This window comes from Rhinopithecus roxellana, chromosome 18 (assembly GCF_007565055.1).
Source record: "Rhinopithecus roxellana isolate Shanxi Qingling chromosome 18, ASM756505v1, whole genome shotgun sequence".
NCBI lineage: Eukaryota > Metazoa > Chordata > Mammalia > Primates > Cercopithecidae > Rhinopithecus > Rhinopithecus roxellana.
In genome coordinates, this window is record NC_044566.1 from 54,963,953 (window position 1) to 54,983,150 (window position 19,198).

The 19,198-nt window shown below is 38.2% G+C and overlaps 1 long non-coding RNA gene across 1 annotated transcript; it reads right to left on the bottom strand.

The window, feature by feature from the left end:
- Window positions 1–849: 849 nt before the first annotated feature.
- LOC104677930 lies at window positions 850–17,213 on the bottom strand. Its single transcript, XR_750108.2, has 5 exons — window positions 17,190–17,213; window positions 16,276–16,311; window positions 4,462–4,532; window positions 4,130–4,274; window positions 850–3,866 (listed from the first exon to the last, which is right to left on the bottom strand). It is a non-coding gene; the product is annotated as an uncharacterized LOC104677930 (long non-coding RNA).
- Window positions 17,214–19,198: the final 1,985 nt, after the last annotated feature.

A 19,198-nucleotide genomic window follows, 5' to 3' on the forward strand; every position in this document is an offset into this window, starting at 1 on the left:
GTGAAGTTTCAAAATCTAGATGGTGGGAATAGGTGCTATTTAAGGCTTTATGTGAGAAACTGTTTTCTCTAATTTTTCAGATGCTTCTTTCTCTGACCTTTATTAGTTTTCTCATATGCATGTGTTGATCAGTATTCTGCTGAGTACTTAGGTGAACCCTCTACAGATCTCCAGAGTTCTCTGTCTCTCTACAGCTCTGTCCTCTCTGGTTCTTAGTACTATGAACTATATTTTCTTGGCCTCCTTCAATGCTCAGCTCCATCTTGTCTGCCAAGATTCACCTGGATTTCCCCTTACTGCACTACAGCCTAGGAAAAGACAGAAAGCTTGGGGCAATCACAGGGCTCATCTCACATTTCTTTTTATATCCAAAGAATCACTGTGATTCATTGTCTGATGCCCAGCATTTTGAAAACTGTTCTTTATTTTTTTTCCGGGTTCAAGCAATTCTTGTGTCTCAGCCACCTGAGCAGCTGGGAATTCAGTCGCATGCCACCATACCCGGCTAATTATTGTATTTTTAGTAGAGATGGGGTTTTGCCATGTTAGCCAGGCTGGTCTCAAACCCCTGACCTCAAGTGATCCATCCACCTCATCCTCCCAAAGTGCTGGGATTATAGGTGTAAGCCACTGCTCCCAGCTCTGTTTTTTAAATTTATTTTTGTTTTTTAAAAATTGTTTTACTCAGAAGAGAAAATATGGTACCTGTTATTCCATTTTGCAGAAGTGCAACATCCTCTGCCATGGCATTTAGTTACATTAACTCCATTTTATAATCATAAGCTGCACCTTTACATAGGAGCAGCCAACTAGAAAATGCTAAATATAAGAGGAACCAGACTGGAAAATGTTGAAGACACTCACAAATCTATTATAGGTAGCAGAAAAAGAACCCAATATGAGCTATCTTACAGCCAGTATCATTGTTACACAATATGCACACATACTCAAACATATACCAATTACTTATTCAAAAATGGCAGCTGAATTTAATTTATTGAGATTTATTTTTTATATTCATCTGAACAGCTATTTATTTTCAATTATTGGAAAAACATTTCTTGAAGTTTCAAGTACTTTTTAGTTTGTTTTGTTTTGTTTTTTGTTATCAATTTGTTTTTTTACAAATAGGATTATTGCCTTTACTTCTGGGGGGGTCTTTGTAAGGTCTTACACAACATCTGATAATACTCATTGATGAAATTTCTACAATATAATGAGAAAATACTGGTGATTTACTAGCCAACCTAGGTTCTGAAAAACTCTTGAAAAACTAGGCCATATGTGAATAAGACTGCTAGATGACTTTCACTTTTAGCAATAATGCAATTAACTAATGCATTTTCTTAACTTTTACGTAGTCTCACAAAAAGTTACAAAAATAAAGAAAAGTCTGAAACATAAAAGGTGTATTAGTCTATTTTTTTACTACTATGAAGAAATACCCACGACTGGGTAATTTACAGAGAAAAAGAGGTTTAATGGACTCACAGTATCCATAGCTAGGGAGGCCTCAAAATTATCACAGAAGGTGAAGGAGTAGCAAAGGCACATCTTACATGGTGGCAGGCAAGAGAACATGTTTAGAGGAACCGCCCTTTATAAAACCATCAGATCTCATGAGACTTATTCACTACCATGAGAACAGGAGGGGAAAACCCACTTCTATGATTAAATTACCTCCCATTGGGTCTCTCCTAGGATACATGGGAATTGTGGGAGCTATAATTCAAGATGAGATTTGGGTGGGGACAAAGTCAAACCATATCATTCCATCCCCAGCCCCTCCCACATCTCATGTCCTCACGTTTCAAAACCAACCATGCCTTCCCAAGAGTCCCCCATAGTGTTACCTCATTTCAGCATTTACTCAAAAGTTTATATCCAAAGTCTCATCTGAGACGAGGCAAGTTCCTTCTGCCTATGAGCCTGTTAAATCAAAAACAAGTTAGTTACTTCCTAGATACAATAGGAGTACAGGTATTGGGTAAATACAGCCATTCCAAATGGGAGAAATTGACTAAAATGAAGGGGCTGCAGGCCCCATGCAAGTCAAAAATCCAGTGGGGCAGTCAAATCTTAATACTCCAGAATTATCTCCTTTGACTCCATGTTTCACATCCAGGTCATGCTGATACAAGAGGTGGGCTCCCACAGCCTTGGATAGCTCTGCCCCTGTGGCTTTGCAGGGTTCAGCCTCCCTCCTGGCTGCTTCCCTGGGCTGGCATTGTGTGTCTGTGGCTTTTTCAGGTGCACAGTTCAAGCTTTCACTGGATCTACCATTCTGGGATCTGGAGGATGATGGCTCTCTTCTCACAGCTCCACAAGGAAGTATCCCAATAGGGACTCTGTGTGGAGACTCCCACCCTACATTTGCCTTCTGCAGTGCCCTAGCAGAGGTTCTCCATGAGGGCTCCACCCCTGCAGCACACCTCTGCCTGGACTTCCAGGTGTTTCCATACATCCTCTGAAAACTAGGCAGAGGTTCCCAAAACTCAATTCTCAACTTCTGTGTACTCACAGGACCAATACCACGTGGAAGCTATCAAGACTTTGCGACTTGCACTTTCTGAAGCAATGACCTGAGCTGTACCTTGGCCACTTTTAGCCATGACTGGAGCATCTGGGACACAGGGCGCCAAGTCCCTAGGCTGCACACAGGAAGGAAGTCCTGAACCAGGCCCACAAAATTATTTTTTCCTCCCAGGTCCCTGAGCCTGTGATGGGAGGAGCTACTGTGAAGTTCTCTCATATGCCCTGGAGACATTTTCCCCATTGTCTTGGGGATTACCCTTTGGTTCCTCGTTACTTATGCAAATTTCTGCAGTGGCTTGAATTTCTCCCCAGGAAATGGACTTTTTGTTCTACCACATCGTTAAGCTGCAAATTTTCCAAACTTTTATGCCCTGTTACTTCTTGAACACTTTGCTGCTTAGAAATTTCTTCCACCAGATACCCTAAATCATCTCTCCACAGATCTCTAGAGTGGGGGCAAAATGCACCACATCTCTTTGCATAATAAGAGTGACCTATACTCCAGTTTCCAACAAATTCCTCATCTCAATCTGAGATCACCTTAGCCTGGATTTTATTGTCCATATTACTATCAGCATTATGGTGAAAGCCATTCAACAAGTCTCTAGGAAGTTCCAAACTTTCCCACATCCTGTCTTCTTCTGAGCCCTCCAAATTGTTCCAGCCTCTGCCTGTTACCCAGTTCCAATGTCACTTCCACATTTTCAGGTATCTTAATAGCAGTATTCCACTCTACCAGTACCAATTTACTGTATTAGTCCATTTTTACACTGCTATGAAGAAACACCCAAGGCTGGGTAATTTATAAAGAAAAAGAGGTTTAATGGACTCACAGTCCCCATGACTAAGGAGGCCTCACAATCATCACAGAAGGTGAAGGAGGAGCAAAGGCACATTTACATGGCAGCAAGCAAGACAGCATGTGCAGGGGAACTGCCCTTTATACAACCATCAGATCTCATGAGACTTATTCACTATCCCAAGAACAACACGGGAAAACTCACCCCTATAATTTAATTACCTCGCATCAGGTCCTTCCCACAACACGTGGGGATTATGAGAGCTACAATTCAAGATGAGACTTGGGTGAGTACACAGGCAACCTGTATCAAAAGGTAACTCAGAGACTTCATAAAAGATAAAAAATTTTATATTACATTCTTCAAGTAATTAGTGGTTGACCATAACAACAATAAACTTGAGATTACAAGAAATATTCTATATGAATTTTCCGAGAATACTTAGAGAAACAGAATCTACAAACAAGTATGTAAATTAAGGATCCAGCTGAGTGAAGAAATTTTAATAAGTACTTTTTGAATAAATTTTTCCTGAAAAGTAATTTAAACTTAATTTGGTTAACTTTAGAAACTGTTCATTAGGCCATTTTTATTACAAAAAAAACCCCAGAATTTTTTTCTTAGTATGGCAGAACAATACAACATTTGATTAAAATATTAAGTCACTAACTTATTTTGCTCTAACAGAGTTCAATTAAATTTTTCCTGAAGTTCATTAATATTGCCAATACTTGAGTTTCAGTCATTTGAACCAGGATATCTGTTTGCTTCTCTTAATACAATAAAGCAATTACCTCTCACATCCTTTGCAATGATGACATCTATGTACACTCCTTGCAATGATGGCAAATGACCTGCCAGAAACATACAGTCCTATGTAATCTCTGCAGACCCAAAGCTGCTCCTTTATTCATGATCTTAGCTCTGGTGTAAAGAGACCTTCAAAAAATTAACATAAAGAGGAAAATAAAATCAATGGATTTTCTTCTACTATTTCTCTAACTACATTTCTCTAACCAATTTTCTTGCCAAACATAGGAGCAGCATTAGAATAATTTATAGAGTCTTGAAAGACTGAGGCAGAAATTAATAGTTTATACTACAATATTCATTGAATAGAGAATACCTTTAATTACTAGATCTTCAACTGGAGCATCTAGGTAGACAAACTGGGATTCATCAAGGAAACAACTCGACCTAAGGAGAATAGAGAGGAGCAAGACAGGATGACCACCTACCCAAGACTATCACAAAGTCAGAGGAGGCTTCCTCAACATGGGAAAATGATGAATGAGTAAGAGTCCCTGGGGACCCACAATTCTTCCATGGACCTTTGCAACCCTGAACTCAGGAGATGCCCAGTGAGCCCCCAACCAGGGGCCCCAGACCAACACAGAGAGCTATGTGGAGTGTGGGCAGAGCTGCCGCTCAGGTACATGCAGAGTCCCTGGAGCCTTGACTCCCTGGACATCCCAGAATTAGTGATGGCAACTCTGGCTGTGGAGGAGGACAGGCTCTCTCACATGCCCCAGGAAAAGAACTAAATCCAGGGTCTCGAGCAGCAATGGACTGCAAGCCTCACCTCCACTGCATCTCACAGGCTAAGGCCCACCTGCCTGGGTCTCCAGCCACCAACCCTCTGGGTTCTCAGCAGGTAACAGCTCTGTACTTCCTTGGGATGAAGCTCCCAGAAAGAGAGTCTGGCCAGCATTTTTGCTGTCTTGCAGCCCCCGCCTCCATAGCCTTCAGTCTCGAGTAGTGATTAGGGAGAGGCGTGGATCTCCATTGCAGTGTAGCCATCCCATGGAAAGGCAGTCAGGCTATTTTTTATGTGGCTCCCAAATGGCTCCTCCTTCTCCTCATGGGGCAAGACCTACCAAACTGGGACTCCAGCCACATCCAACCAAGGATCTTGGGCCAGTAGCAGCTCTGCACTTTCCTGGGACAGAGCTCTGAGAGTGAGAAGCCAGATGCCATTCTTGCTGTCTCACAGCCCTTGCCACTATACCCTGTGAGTTCTGGGGAGTTATGTGGTGAGTAGGCAGTGGCATGGCTCCCTAGCACAGTGCAGCCATCCCACAGAAAAGTGGACAGACTGTTTTCTATGTGGGTTTCTGTCCTTGCTTCTCTTCACTGGGTGGGACCTCCTGACTCCAGCACAATTTCCTTGCTCCCCCTTGAACATTTCAGTCAGAAGCAGCTCTGCATCTCTCTGAAAAGGAATTCCCAGAGAGAATCCACAACACCTCTGCCATTGCAGCTGCAATGGTACTGCCCTAACCACCCTTGGGTGAGAGAAGAAATAAAGAGCCTAATTGTTATTCTGGCACCACCAGTATATGGTAGCTCATTTGAAAAGGAGTCCAGTCTCTCTTCCCTGTGAGCCCTCACCTTCTCCCCTCACCAGGCAGGGTCCCTGGCTTGGTACCAAGAACAACTACTCCATCCCTGGCTGAACATTCCCACTGCTAGTGGCAGAGCCACACACAGATGTTTCCCTAAGAGGCTCCCAGAGGCAAGTGACGGCGCCCCTACTACTGCCACAACAATGGTCCCGCCCCTGCTGCCCTTGATCTAAGAAAAAACAAAGACTTTGAGGAGTTCATCTGAACTTCCAGAACACTACAGTCAGCATACGGAGAGGAGAACAGTCTCTTCTCCCTGTGAGCCCTCGTTCCCCCACTTTTCACCAAGCAGAACCCACAACTTGGGTCAGTAGAGCAACTGCCCCATCCCTTGGCTGAATATTCCCAGTAGCAGCAACTCCTTGTTTCTCTGAGGTGGAGCTCCCAGAGGCAACTGAAGCCCCACTACAACTTCCACTGCAGCGGTACTGCCCTTACCCTCAGACCAGGGAAGAAGCAAAGACCCTGAGTGCTTTACACACACATTCAGCAAGATACAGCCATCCTAACGAGGAGAGGAAGCTTGTCTTTCCCTGGTCTCTCTGCTACACCACCCCACTGCCACTAGTCACCAGGCAAGGCTCTCCCAGTTTGGGCCTAGCAGAGATGCCCTATCCTGGACCAATCACACTGATTGATAGTGGCTCCATATCTCTCTGTGGTGGACCCCCAAGAGACAAGTGAAAGACCCTATGTCACAACTACTTCTAGGGTCCCTTCTCCTGCTGCTTCCAAGCTGGGGAGGGAACAGAAAGCCTGAGATCACCCCAGACCTGTGGTGTGTAACCTGGGAGTACCAAGCTGAGATCTGAAGCCAGCACTCAAGTGAGAGATGAGCCCACACTTCAGGAGCATTGAGAGGGAACATGACTGAAATCATGAGGAAATACAGAGAAGTCATATGACTGTGCAAGAGTCTACTGACTGGCCATTATGCTTAAGTGCCATCTACTGGATCATAGTCCAAAATATCAACACCAAAAGTACTTTATAATATACCCCCTGTGAAACCAAAGACAATAATTCATCTGCAAATAAACAGCCTGCACAAAGTCTCGGCCTTCTGAAACCATCTAGAAAAGAAGTTTACTGACTGTACTGAATTTATGCCACAGTTAAAGGAACACCAGCTCACACAGATGAGAAAAAAGTAGTGCAAAAACTCTCACAACTCAAAAAGCCAGAGTAACTTCTTTTCTCCAAATGACCACACTAGTTCCCCAGCAAGGGTGGTTCTAAAGCTGAAATGGCTGAAATGACAGAAATAGAATTCAGAATAAGGATAAAAACAAAGTTGATCAACATTCATGAGATCACAGAAAGCCAAGGAAGCAAAAAAAAAAAAAAAAAAAAAAAAAAAAACAAGCCATTAAGAAACAAACTGATTTGAGAGTGAGAGCTATAAAACAAAGTAAAAGAATTACATAATGCAATTGCAAGTATTAACAGCAGAATAGACCAAGCTGAGGAAAGAATCTCAGAGCTTGAAGACTGACTCTCTGCAATAGCTCAGACAAAAAAATGAAGAAAAAAGGATAAAAAAGAATAAACAAAACCTCTGAGAAATATGGGATTATATAAAGAGACTAAACCTGTAACTCATTGGCATTCCTGAAAGAGATGGGGAGAAAGCAGGCAACTTGGAAAATATTTTTCAGGATATCATCCATGAAAACTTCCCCATCCTTGCTAGACAGACCAATATTCAAATTCAGAAAATGCAGAGAACCCCTGGGAGAACCATCTCCAAGACACAATAATGAGATTTTACAAAGTCAAAATGAGAGAACAAAATGTTAAAGAAAGCTAGAGAGAAGGGGCAGGTCACTTATAAAGGGAAGCCCATCGGGCTAACAGCTGGCCTTTCAGGAGAAACACTACAAGCCAGAAAGAGATTCAGAGCTTATATTAGCATTCTTAAAGAAAATAATTTCCAACCAGGAATTTTGTATCCTGCCAAACTGAGCTTCGTAAGTGAAGGAGAAATAAGATCCTTACAGACAAGCAAATGCTGAGCAAAAGCAAATGCTCACCAAACCTGATTTACAAGAGGTCCTGAAAAGTGCCCTAAATATGAAAAGAAAGGATGATTACTAGTCACTAAAAAACACACACATAAGTACACAGACCAATGACACCATAAAGCAATCACACAAACCAGTCAACCTAATAACAATACAATGATGGGATCAAATCTGCACATATCAATATTAACCTTGTATGTAAACAGGCTAAATGCCCCCAATTAAAAGACATAGTGGCATGCTGGATAAAGAAGCAAAACCCAATGGTATGATATCACCAAGAGACCAATCTTATATGCAGCGACACCCATAGTCTCAAAATAAAGGGATGGAGAAAAATCTACCAAGCAAATGGAAAACAGAAAAAGCAAGGACTGATATCCTAATTTTAGATAAAATGGGCTTTAAACCAACAAAGATTTTTAAAAGATAAAGAAGAGCATTATACTGTGTGAGTGCAAAAGTAATTGCAGTTTTTGCATTGTTGGAAATTGCTGTTTGATATTAGGATATATTTCTAAATAAATGTGGTTATGTTATACATCATTTTAATGGGCATTTCTCACCTTGTGGTTTTTTGCTAATGACTTATTACTTGCTGTTTATTTTATGTTTATTTTAGGCTATGAAATGATGTTAGACTAAAAGAAAATTTGAGCGATTTTTTTATTCAAGTTCATGGGTCATAAAGCAATGGAGACAACTTACAACATCAACACCATATTTGACCCAGGAACTGCTAACAAATGTACAGTTCAGTGGTGGTTCAAGAAGTTTTTCAAAGGATATGGTAAATTGAGAGTGATCATCAAAGCTGATCCTCTCACGCTACACAAGAAGTTACCGAAGAACTCAATATCAACCATTCTATGATCGTTCAGCATTTGAAGCAAATTGGAAAGGTGAAAAAGCTCCATAAGTACCCAGTTATTGATGCCTCATGAGCTGAACAAAAATAAAAGAACTTGTCATTTTGAAATGTCATCTTCTCTTATTCTGCACAGCAACAATGAGCCATTTCTCAATTGGATTGTGACGTGTGACAAAAAGTGGATTTTACACGACAACCGGCAATGACCAGCTCAGTGGTTGGACCGGTAAGAAGATCCAAAGAACTTCCCAAAGCCAAGCTTGCACCAAAATGAGGTCATGATCACTGTTTGGTGGTCTGCTGCCAGTCTGATCTACTACAGCTTTCTGAATCCCACTGAAACCATTATATGAGAAGTAAGCTCAGTAAATTGATGAGATGCACTGAAAACTCTATCGCCTGCAGCCAGCATTGGTCAACAGAAAGGAGCCTATTCTTCTCCATGACAACATCCGACTGCATGTTTTCCAACCAACACTTCGAAAGTTGAACAAACTGGGCTATGAAATTTGCTTCATCTGCCATATTGACCTTCCCTTTCACCAACCAACTACCACGTCTTCAAGCATCCCAACAACTTTTTGCAGGGAAAATGCTTTCACAACAAGCAAGATGCAGAAAATGCTTTCCAAGACTTTGTCAAATCCCAAAGCACAGATTTTTACACTACAGGAATAAACAAACTTATTTCTCATTGGCAAAAATGTGTTGATTATAATGGTTCCTATTTTGATTAGTAAAGATGTGTTTGAGCTTAGTTATACTGATCTAAAATTCACGGTCTGAAGCCACAGTGACCATTGCACCAATAATGGTAAAGGATTCAATTCAAAAAGAATATCTAACTCTCCTGAATATATACACACCCAACATAGCACCCAGATTAATAAAGCAAATTCTTAGAGATTTATGAAGAGACTTAGATTCCCACACAATAATAATGAGAGATTTCAACACCCCACTGACAGTATTAGACACATAATAGAAGCAAAATTAACAAACATTCAGTACCTGAACTGAACACACAACGGGACATAAAACAATCGTTTGCAAATGCAAAAGAACCAAACTCATACCAACCATGTTCTTGGACCACAGCACAATAAAAATAGAAATCAACACAAAGAAAATCACTCAAAACCATACAATCATATGGAAACTAACCTGCTCTGGAACGATTTTTTGATGAACAATGAAATTAAGGCAGAAATCAAGAAATTATTTGAAACTAATGAGAGCAAAGATACAATACCCCAGAATCTCTGGGACACAGGTAAGGCAGTACTAACAGTGTAATTTACAGCACTAAATGCCCCCATCAAAAAGTTGGACAGATTCCAAGTTAACAACCTAACATCACAACTAGAAGAACTGTAGAAGCAAGAATAAACCAACCCCAAAGCTAGCAGAAGACAAGAACTAATCGAAATTACAGCGGAAGTGAAAGAGAGATGATGTGAAAAACCATACAAAACATCAATGAATGCAGGAATTGGTTCTTTAAAAAAAATAAGATATGCAGACTGTTAGCTAGACTAATAAAAAAGAGAGAAGATCCAAATAACACAATTAGAGATAAAAAGGGGAACATTACCACTGACCCCACAGAAACAAAAAAAAAAGTATCAGAGACTACTTTGAACACCTCTATGCAGACATACTAGAAAATCTAGAAGAAATGGATCAATTCCTGGACACACACAACTTTCCAAAGCTAAATCAGGAAGAAATTGAATCCCTGAACAGACCAATAATGAGTTCTAAAGTTGAATCAGTAATAAAAAGTCTACAAACCAAAAAAGCCCAGGACCAGACAGATTCATGGCCAAAGTCTACCAGAAGTAAAAGAATAAATAACTAGTACCATTCCTACTGAAACTACACCAAAAATTGAGGAGGATTAATTCTTCACCAGCTCATTCTCTGAGGCCAGCATCATCCTGATACACAACGATGAAAAAAAAAATTCAGATCAATATCCTTGATGAATATTGATGCATAAATCTTCAACAAAATACTAGCAAACCGAATCCAGCATCACATCAAAAGCTAATGCATCATGATCAAGTAGGCTTTCCTCCTGGGATACTAGGTTGCTTCAACATATGCAGATCATTAAATGTGATTTGTCACATAGACAAAATTAAAACAAAAACCACATAATTATTTCAATAGATGCAGAAAAGGCTTTCAATAAAATCCAACATTCCTTCATGTTAAAACACCCTCAACAAACTAGGCATTAAAGGAACATATTTTAAAAGTATAACAGCTATCTATGAAAAACTCACAGCCAATATCAAACTGAATGGGAAAAAGCTGGAAGAATTCCCTTGAAAACTGGCACAAGACAAGGATGAAAAGTCCAGTGGTATCAGGAACACATGGGCATACACATGAAGACTTTAAGAGTGTCTTAGTGAAGAGCCTGCCTTCTAGTCCTGTCCTGCTGTTTGCTGCATTTGTTTTATTTTTCAGTTTTCCCTGAATCTGGCCTTTGCTCCCATTACTATCCTTTGGATCCTTATGATTTGCTTTCTAGACTATGGCAAATTTCCCAATTGGACTTCCTACTTAGAGTGTCTCTTGCTCTTATTTCATTTTAAAAATTCAATTCATTTTTATTTCTAAAACCTGCTCTGATAGCGTCACTCCATTGCTCAGTGACTTTGAACACTTTCACTTAACTATAGAAGAAAGTCTACACTTCTATTCAGACATTCTAAGAGTTGACAAATACTGTACATGCTGACATAAATTGTATTACTCCCCATTTCCCAGCGAGCTTGGCATAATATTTCCGATGTTTCTTTCCTCTTTATATTGAAGACTCCTCTCGAGTCCCACATCGTCCCAGGTACCCATGTGGATGTGGATGTGCCCAGAAAAGCATCTCATTCTCTTCTGATCTCACAGAGTGCTTTGGTGAAACCTCTCTCTTTTGTCACGTATTTTAGCTAATCTTGTCTCTCTCCAGAATTAGTTTGTTCAGCAAACATGAAGCTGTATTATGTCATCTTTCCTACAAAATTTCAGACTTTAGATAAAATGCCACATTTTCTTCTCATCCTTGTATCCCCATGGCTCCTAACGTTTCATATGGATTACATTTAATGAATGACTGAAATAGATTTATTTAAAAATTTTTGAAAGGCCTTTCAAATATTTCTCCTGAATCAGAATTGTAGTGTTTCCAATTGTGACTCCATCCAATTTCTCTCCATTTGTAATAATCATTCGTAGACAATAAGGCTGTAAACAACACATTTAGAGGGGGAAAAAAATGGTCTCAGAATCTTTTCAAGCTGTTGTCATCTGGACACATCTGGTGGTGGTTATTAGTCACAGGAAAATGCCTAAGAGCTTACAAGTTGTATTTTAGTCAGTTCTCCTTCAAAGTCTCTCCATGTTAGCCAACCATGATTAGCCCCTGACTGTACCAGCCCACTTCATGTACACACACGTCGCTTCCTACTTCAAATCTTCCTGCTCATTCTTTATACTGGTGAAGTGAGAAACTATCATCAATCCCAGATTGAACACACTTCTGAGAACTCCAGAACTGTATTTTCCCTTCACATGGATATAAGGCTTTAAATTCACACCAGATTTTTTTGTTTTGTTAAGGATTATTTGGCTCTTAATAATGTGTTGTTAATAACTGTTATTGCATTTCGCAAAATGATAGTCCCATTATGAAACTGATCTCCTAGTGCAGATCCAACTACAAATACAAGTTACTGATAATTCATCAACTTGTAGAGTTTTACTCTTCAAATACTGCAATTAATACCTATTCTTAAGCATAATAATAGATTATTGTCACATATATGCACAGAGTACACCAAAGTGCTTGGACACAGAATTCAGACTTATTCCAAATTTATTGTGGTATGTTATTTCTCTCAATTTTATGAGTCATGACATATAGGAGATAAAGAAAATAATTTAAATGTTATGTTCTCACATCATCTAATTGGATATGACACATTACGTTTTAATGTATTATTAGGATCCATTAGCTGGCAAACAACAGAAAATCAACCCATAACAAATGGAACAAAACAACAAAATTATTAGTTTATATACAAGTAAATACACTCAAATAGCTGACAGGTGTCAAGGAAGAGCTGCATACCAGGAATTTAGGAATTGGGACTGGGGACTGGGGACTCTATCTCTTTCTAGTTAGATTTTTGTTTTGTTTTGTTTTGTTTTGTTTTGTTTTGTCTCTGTATGTTCCTAGGGTGTGGAACATGGCTACTGATAATCTCAGTCCACAAATCCTAGATGAAAACATTGTTTTATATGTCAATGCCAAAAAAGGGAGAGCAATTATCTTCCACCAGTTACGTGTTCACTCTTCGGACCAGTCATTCTGGGCAAGAGTACGTGGTGATAAGAATGCACATAACTTACCAAGACCTAGATCTCTCACATAAAACAGCTACTGCAGTGCACAACAATCTGTAACATGTTGAGGACTTCTGTGTTAATGTCATCAGAGGCGGTGCATGATAATATAGAGGAGTAATTAGGAGAGTCCTTCATGGGGATAGTGAGGTTTGGATGAGCAACAGGGGACCTTAATAGTGTGATACTATTTTAACACATATGGTTAGGTAAAACTGAGTTCTTAGGTATCAAGTGGGTTGATAATAGTTCAGATATTCTCTCGAGAGGTGAAATGTAGCTGCCACCTCATCTGTCACCGTAGATATGTTCCCCTCCTATGCAGCAATAGCCTCTTCACCTAACGTCCCTTATATCTGCCTACCCTGCTTTTTTAAACAGTTTTCCTTGATCCAGGGAAGGAAATGTAAGTCATAAAAGCTTTTATTTTAATTTCTTACTCTCTTATCTTTTTTTTCTTTTTTGGGGCTGGGACAGAGTCTCACTCTGTCACCCAGACTGGAGTACTGTGGCACAATCTCAGCTCACTGCAACTTCAACCTCCCAGGGTTCAAGTGATTCTCCCATCTCAGCCTCCTGAGTGGCTGGCACTAAAGGCACATGTCACCAAGTATTTTTGCACAGACAGAGTTTCACCATGCTGCCCAGTCTAGTCTTGATTTCCTGGGCTCAAATTATCCTCTTACCTAGGCTTCCCAAAGTGCTGAGATTACAGGCGTGAGCCACTGCACCCAGTCATATTCTCATATCTTTTAAAGCAAAATTTATTCTCTTAGAACACAGCATTCCTGAAATTACAAGTAGCGTATGAAGCAATGAAAATACAAGTAGCATATATCAATTATGAAAAATCATCAAGTCCTTGTTTAGTCATTTTTATAGCTGAGTATCCTTTATTTATGCCTGGGTGACCTAAAAAAAAACTCATTGTTATCAATTTCTTTTATTTTTGCAGCTCTAAAGTGTTTTAATGGAGTATATAATTCAAAAAAGAATTATCCCTCCTAATTTAGAAAGTACTTGGAATTTATTTTTAGCAATAGTCACCCAAAACATATGATTTAACTTCTTATCCAAAGACAAATTTCTGAAGGACTACTACATCTATATTAAGTCATAAACTGAGGTATATATGAGCTGTTACCTGCTTAGTACAATACTATTGTTTCTTGCTATAATCCGAATGTTTGTGTCCTTCTAAAATTCATATATTGAAATCCAATCCCCAATGTGATAATATTAAGAGGTGGGACATTTCGAAGGTGAGTAAATCATAGGGAAGGGGCCCTCATAAGTAGGATTAGTGCCTCTGTAAACTCTTGGGATCTTTATAACCAATCAAATGGATATATCAAATAAGTTTTTGAACACAAGAATTTACAATTCAAATAAGAAAATTTAACTAGAATAGCTAAAATCTGTTCATGTATTGCCACACTGATATTTTTTGGAATTATAAAATTAATTAGATTAGGAGACAAATTAGAAGAAGGAAGACATATGCATGCCCTGAAGAACTTCAGTAGCTGGAGGTTAGTAAGAAGAGGAGCATCTAGGACAAGAGATTGAGACAGAGAAGCAAAAGAGATAGGTAAAAAAAAAAAGGTCATAGTTTCAAGAGAAGGAAATGTTTCCATAACAGTGATCAAATGATGGCAGAAGTACATCCACTGACTATTCCAATGTAGATGTCATTATGGGCAATTATGGGCAAGAGAAGTATTGGGAGCAGAATCCAAGAGTAGATTAACAAGTAAATAAAAGTCAGACAATTAAGGTAGTGTAAATTTTGAGAAATCTGCCTTTGAAGGGAATAGAACATGGGAAGTACTTGGAAAGGGTTAAGGAATCATGAGAGGTGTTTCCTTAAAGAAAAACATATGAATATTTTTATTGAAATAATTTATTAAAATACATTAATTATAAGTATTACATGAAGCAAGATACTTCATGTTATAAACTGTTCAGGAAAATTTTCTGGGTGGTAGACAGAGTAAAAATATATCTAAAATACCTTATTAAAATGTTCCACACATCCAGATGAGACAAATATGAGCTCAATATTTTGTTTCCATAATCTTTTCTTCATTAACACTCTCATGATTTTTTTTTACCATAATTTATCACCTGGATTACCACATGCTATGGTTTGAATGTGTCTTCTCCAAAATTCAGGTGTTGCCAATGTGAAAGTATTAAGAAGTGGGGACTGTAAGAGTTGATTAGGCCTTGAGGGCTCCTTCCTCAGGAATGAGATTAAAGATCTTATAAAAGAAAGAGACTTTACACAGTGTTCAGCTAGCTTGCTCTTCCACCTTCCACCATGTGAGGACACAGCAACAAGGCACCTTGGAAGCAGAGAGCAGCTCTCACCAGACTGAATTTGTTGGCACCTTGATCTTGAACTTTGCAGACTCCAACATGGTGAGAAAATAATTTTCTACTCTTTATAAACTACTAACTTTCAGGCATTTTGTCATCACAACACAAATTGACTAAGATACTACATTACTGGCTATTGCCTCCAGCCTCTTGCTTCTGTTATCAATAATTTTTTCAAAACCACAAATATGATGTCTGTTATTTAAAGTTTTCACTTTATCTTCTCGGGATAAAGGGTGAACTCCTTCCTCCAGCTCTTTATAATCAGCCTCAATCTCCTAAATATCTTCTCTCACTTCATTAATCATGTACCATTTTTTGAAACTACAATAAGGTATTCAATATATCCTGACTCTTTCCTTCATACTTTTGCATATTCTTAGAATACACATTTGCTTAAAATGTTCTTTACAACAATCTTCAAATTCAAACCACACTCCTAAATACATACACCCTCACACATAAAATCCCCTTTTATAACTAGTTATAGTCATCTTTCAACCCTCAACTTAGCTTTCACTTCCTTTGATAAGTTGCCTTATCGCATAAATTTGTTTGAGAGGCTGTCTTCATAAAGTTCATTTTACCCATCATAGCACTTATCCCACTGTATCATGTCATTTATTTTCTTATCAGAATTGAAAGAAACTAAAAGTCTTTGAAGGTAGGTGTAGTAGTCCCCGGACCTTGTATCTGCAGAACATACTGCAATGGCTGGCAATTGTGCTTAACATAAGATATAGCAAAACACCTGGAAGAAACTTGGAAAGAGTGTTGAAGAGAGAAAGGAAGGATTTACAATTTATAGAAGTTTCCCAAGTGAATGTCAGTTCTAATATGCTTACCTATTTGAGAACTATAATCTGGATGAACATCTATTCCTGGGAAGCAAAAGGAAAACAATACTTCATGATTTTGTTTATGAAGCTGAAATCATACCTAATTAAAATAACACTTTGTTTTTCTTAACATAGCATATACTAAGAATTGCAGATGTCAAATTTTGGCACATTTGCAATAAACTTACTAAACAGAAACTTAAAATTCATTACTTGAATCAGATAGGAGATTGAAAGAAAATAAAAAACAACATTAATGATAACCATATTTTCTTCAAAATAAACGGCACGGTTTTTTTAAAAACACAAACCAAAGAAAACAAAACACGTTATTCCATATGGTTTGGCTAATCCAGTTGGAATTGTCACTGCAAGTTTTGAAGTGGTGTATTTTTACCGTTAAAACAAAACAAAACAAAAGTCTACAGCCGGGCGCAGTGGCTCACGCCTGTAATCCCAGCACTTTGGGAGGCCGAGGCGGGTGGATCAGGAGGTCAGGAGATTGAGATCATCCTGGCTCACATGGTGAAACCCCGTCTCTACTAAAAATATAAAAAACAAGCCTGGCAAGGTGGCGGGCGCCTGTAGTCCCGGCTACTCAGGAGGCTGAGGCAGGAGAATGACGTAAACCCGGGAGGCGGAGCTTGCAGTGAGCTGAGATCGCGCCACTGCATCCAGCCTGGGCGACAGAGAAAGACTCTGTCTCAGGAAAAAAAAAAAAAAAAAAAAAAAAAAATTAAATTAAATTAAAAGTCTACAGGCTTCAACCATTAAATAATACAGGAAAAAACTAGAGAAATTCTTTTGCACAGTTTTATGTAAACATTTTCAAAACTGCATTTAAAATCTGCTTTAAAAATCTGCATTCTATTAATGTCTGCTTAGTAAAGTGTTTTCCTTCTCCAGTCACCTATCTATACCTTCTTCTATTCTTTTCAAAGTAATAGTAGGCAACAGAACCATCTGTCTGCTATAAATACATTCAGAAGTTACTCCTGAAATTCAGATTACATTGTAAGAGCAAGGGAAAACAAGGAGTATATTTTACTTCTCATTCTCATTTGTTTATAGGTCATAAACTTACAGAACTTGATTACTTGATTGTCATTTTCAGAATTATTTGTCATGATACTATGCTTACTAAATTGTTGGTTTTTGAGAGGACAGACCATCTTTTTACAGAAAAACAGAATAAAACCACAGTAAAATATTTAGAATTTTTAATGCCTTTTGGATAATACAATTCTACAGCTACAATTTTTAAAATGAAGCAAATTGAATTTTATTTTCTCCTGCCTTTCCACTTTTGAAATGCGTCAATGATTTCATGTCTAATCCACGTCTCACCTTGAGGCCACCTCATTTATTTACCCACCTCTGTCCTTGTCTCACTCCCCTTCCATATCTAAGCCTTCCTGAATCTCAACCCGCACTCACATCGCATACTCAGATCTGAGCCTATTGCTAAGCCAAGCGCAGACATAAATGAGAAGTGAATTGAGGGATATCGTGTTTGATACTCTTTAAAACAACTGTGTCATAATGAGTCAGGTCGAAATCACAGAACTCTGAACTGCCACCACGATGAGACTGCATTATTCCACAAATGACAACAAATGAAGCTTTCCTCCAAGAATGTAATTGAATATAAAAAAAATTAGAAACCATATGGAAAATAGGTTTCTCATTACTGGAAGGACATTAAGGATATTAAAATTATTAAAATTAAATTCATAAAATAATTTTCCTAGAACAATTTCCTCTGGCTAGATGTGTATTTTTGAAATATTTGTTTTGGATATGTGATTTGCTTTTATTTCTCCTTTTATATGTTTGATATTTATTTTTTAACATTATTTTATTTATGGTCAGGCTTATTTGAGACAGACAAGATCTTCATTTGGAATATTTAGGCAAACACAAGCACTTTTAAACTAAGTTATTCAAACACTCTGGTTTTTTTAAATACTATTTTTCTGATCAAAATTATACTAAATCTTTATCTGTGACACTTAATGAAGTAAAATGGATAATTGGAATAATTATATTAAAAAATCAAGACTAAATCCAGTTTTCTGTTTCATTGGTACTAAAAGACAAGAAGAAAGAGTGAAAAACCAAAAGCAGAAGAAAATATGTTAGAAAATAGTGCATTGATCTCCCTGTAGCTGTAGTGTAAGTTCTGTAAAGTGTTTTCTAACCATGGTTTTTTTCGTATGCAAGGACAACATTTTTCAGTTATCTGAAAAAATAACCATATTGCTTTTGAACATCCACAAATTAAATGAACCATGATCAAAAGAGCCATTCCATTCTGAGATCTTTGCTTTGGGATCAAAACAATCTAAATGTTAGTTGATACCATCTGTACAGGGTTATAGATTAACCACTTTCAAGTTTCAGAGGATATGAAGTAGTATACTTCAGCTAAACCTTGAGAAGATGTGGAAGACTATATCAACAGCCATCAATATTTTCATAATACACAGATGAGAAAAACAAACAAAAAGTGAAAAGTCTAGAAACTACATCAAGAAAGCCAATATCAATTGAGGAAGTGTCTGGCTTTAATACAGAATAAAGAAAAAGAACCTGCTAAGAGTTTACAATGCAATGGCACATCATAAGTTACTGCAGTATAAATAATGCATGTCTACCATATGCCATTTCTGAAGAAAAACAGATTTTTTTTTTTGGTAATAATCTATCTCAGTCTGTTTTTTGCAACTATAACAGAAGACTACAGGCTGAGTAATTTATAATGAAAAAATGTATTGCTTCACAGTTCTGGAAGCTGGGAAGTTCAATAAAAAGGTGTTGGGATTTTGCAAACACTTTCTCGCTGTATTATCTCATGGTACAAGGGCAAAGAGAGGGAAGAGAGAAAGCCAAAAGAGGTTGAGCTCCCCTTTTTTATAACAAACCCACT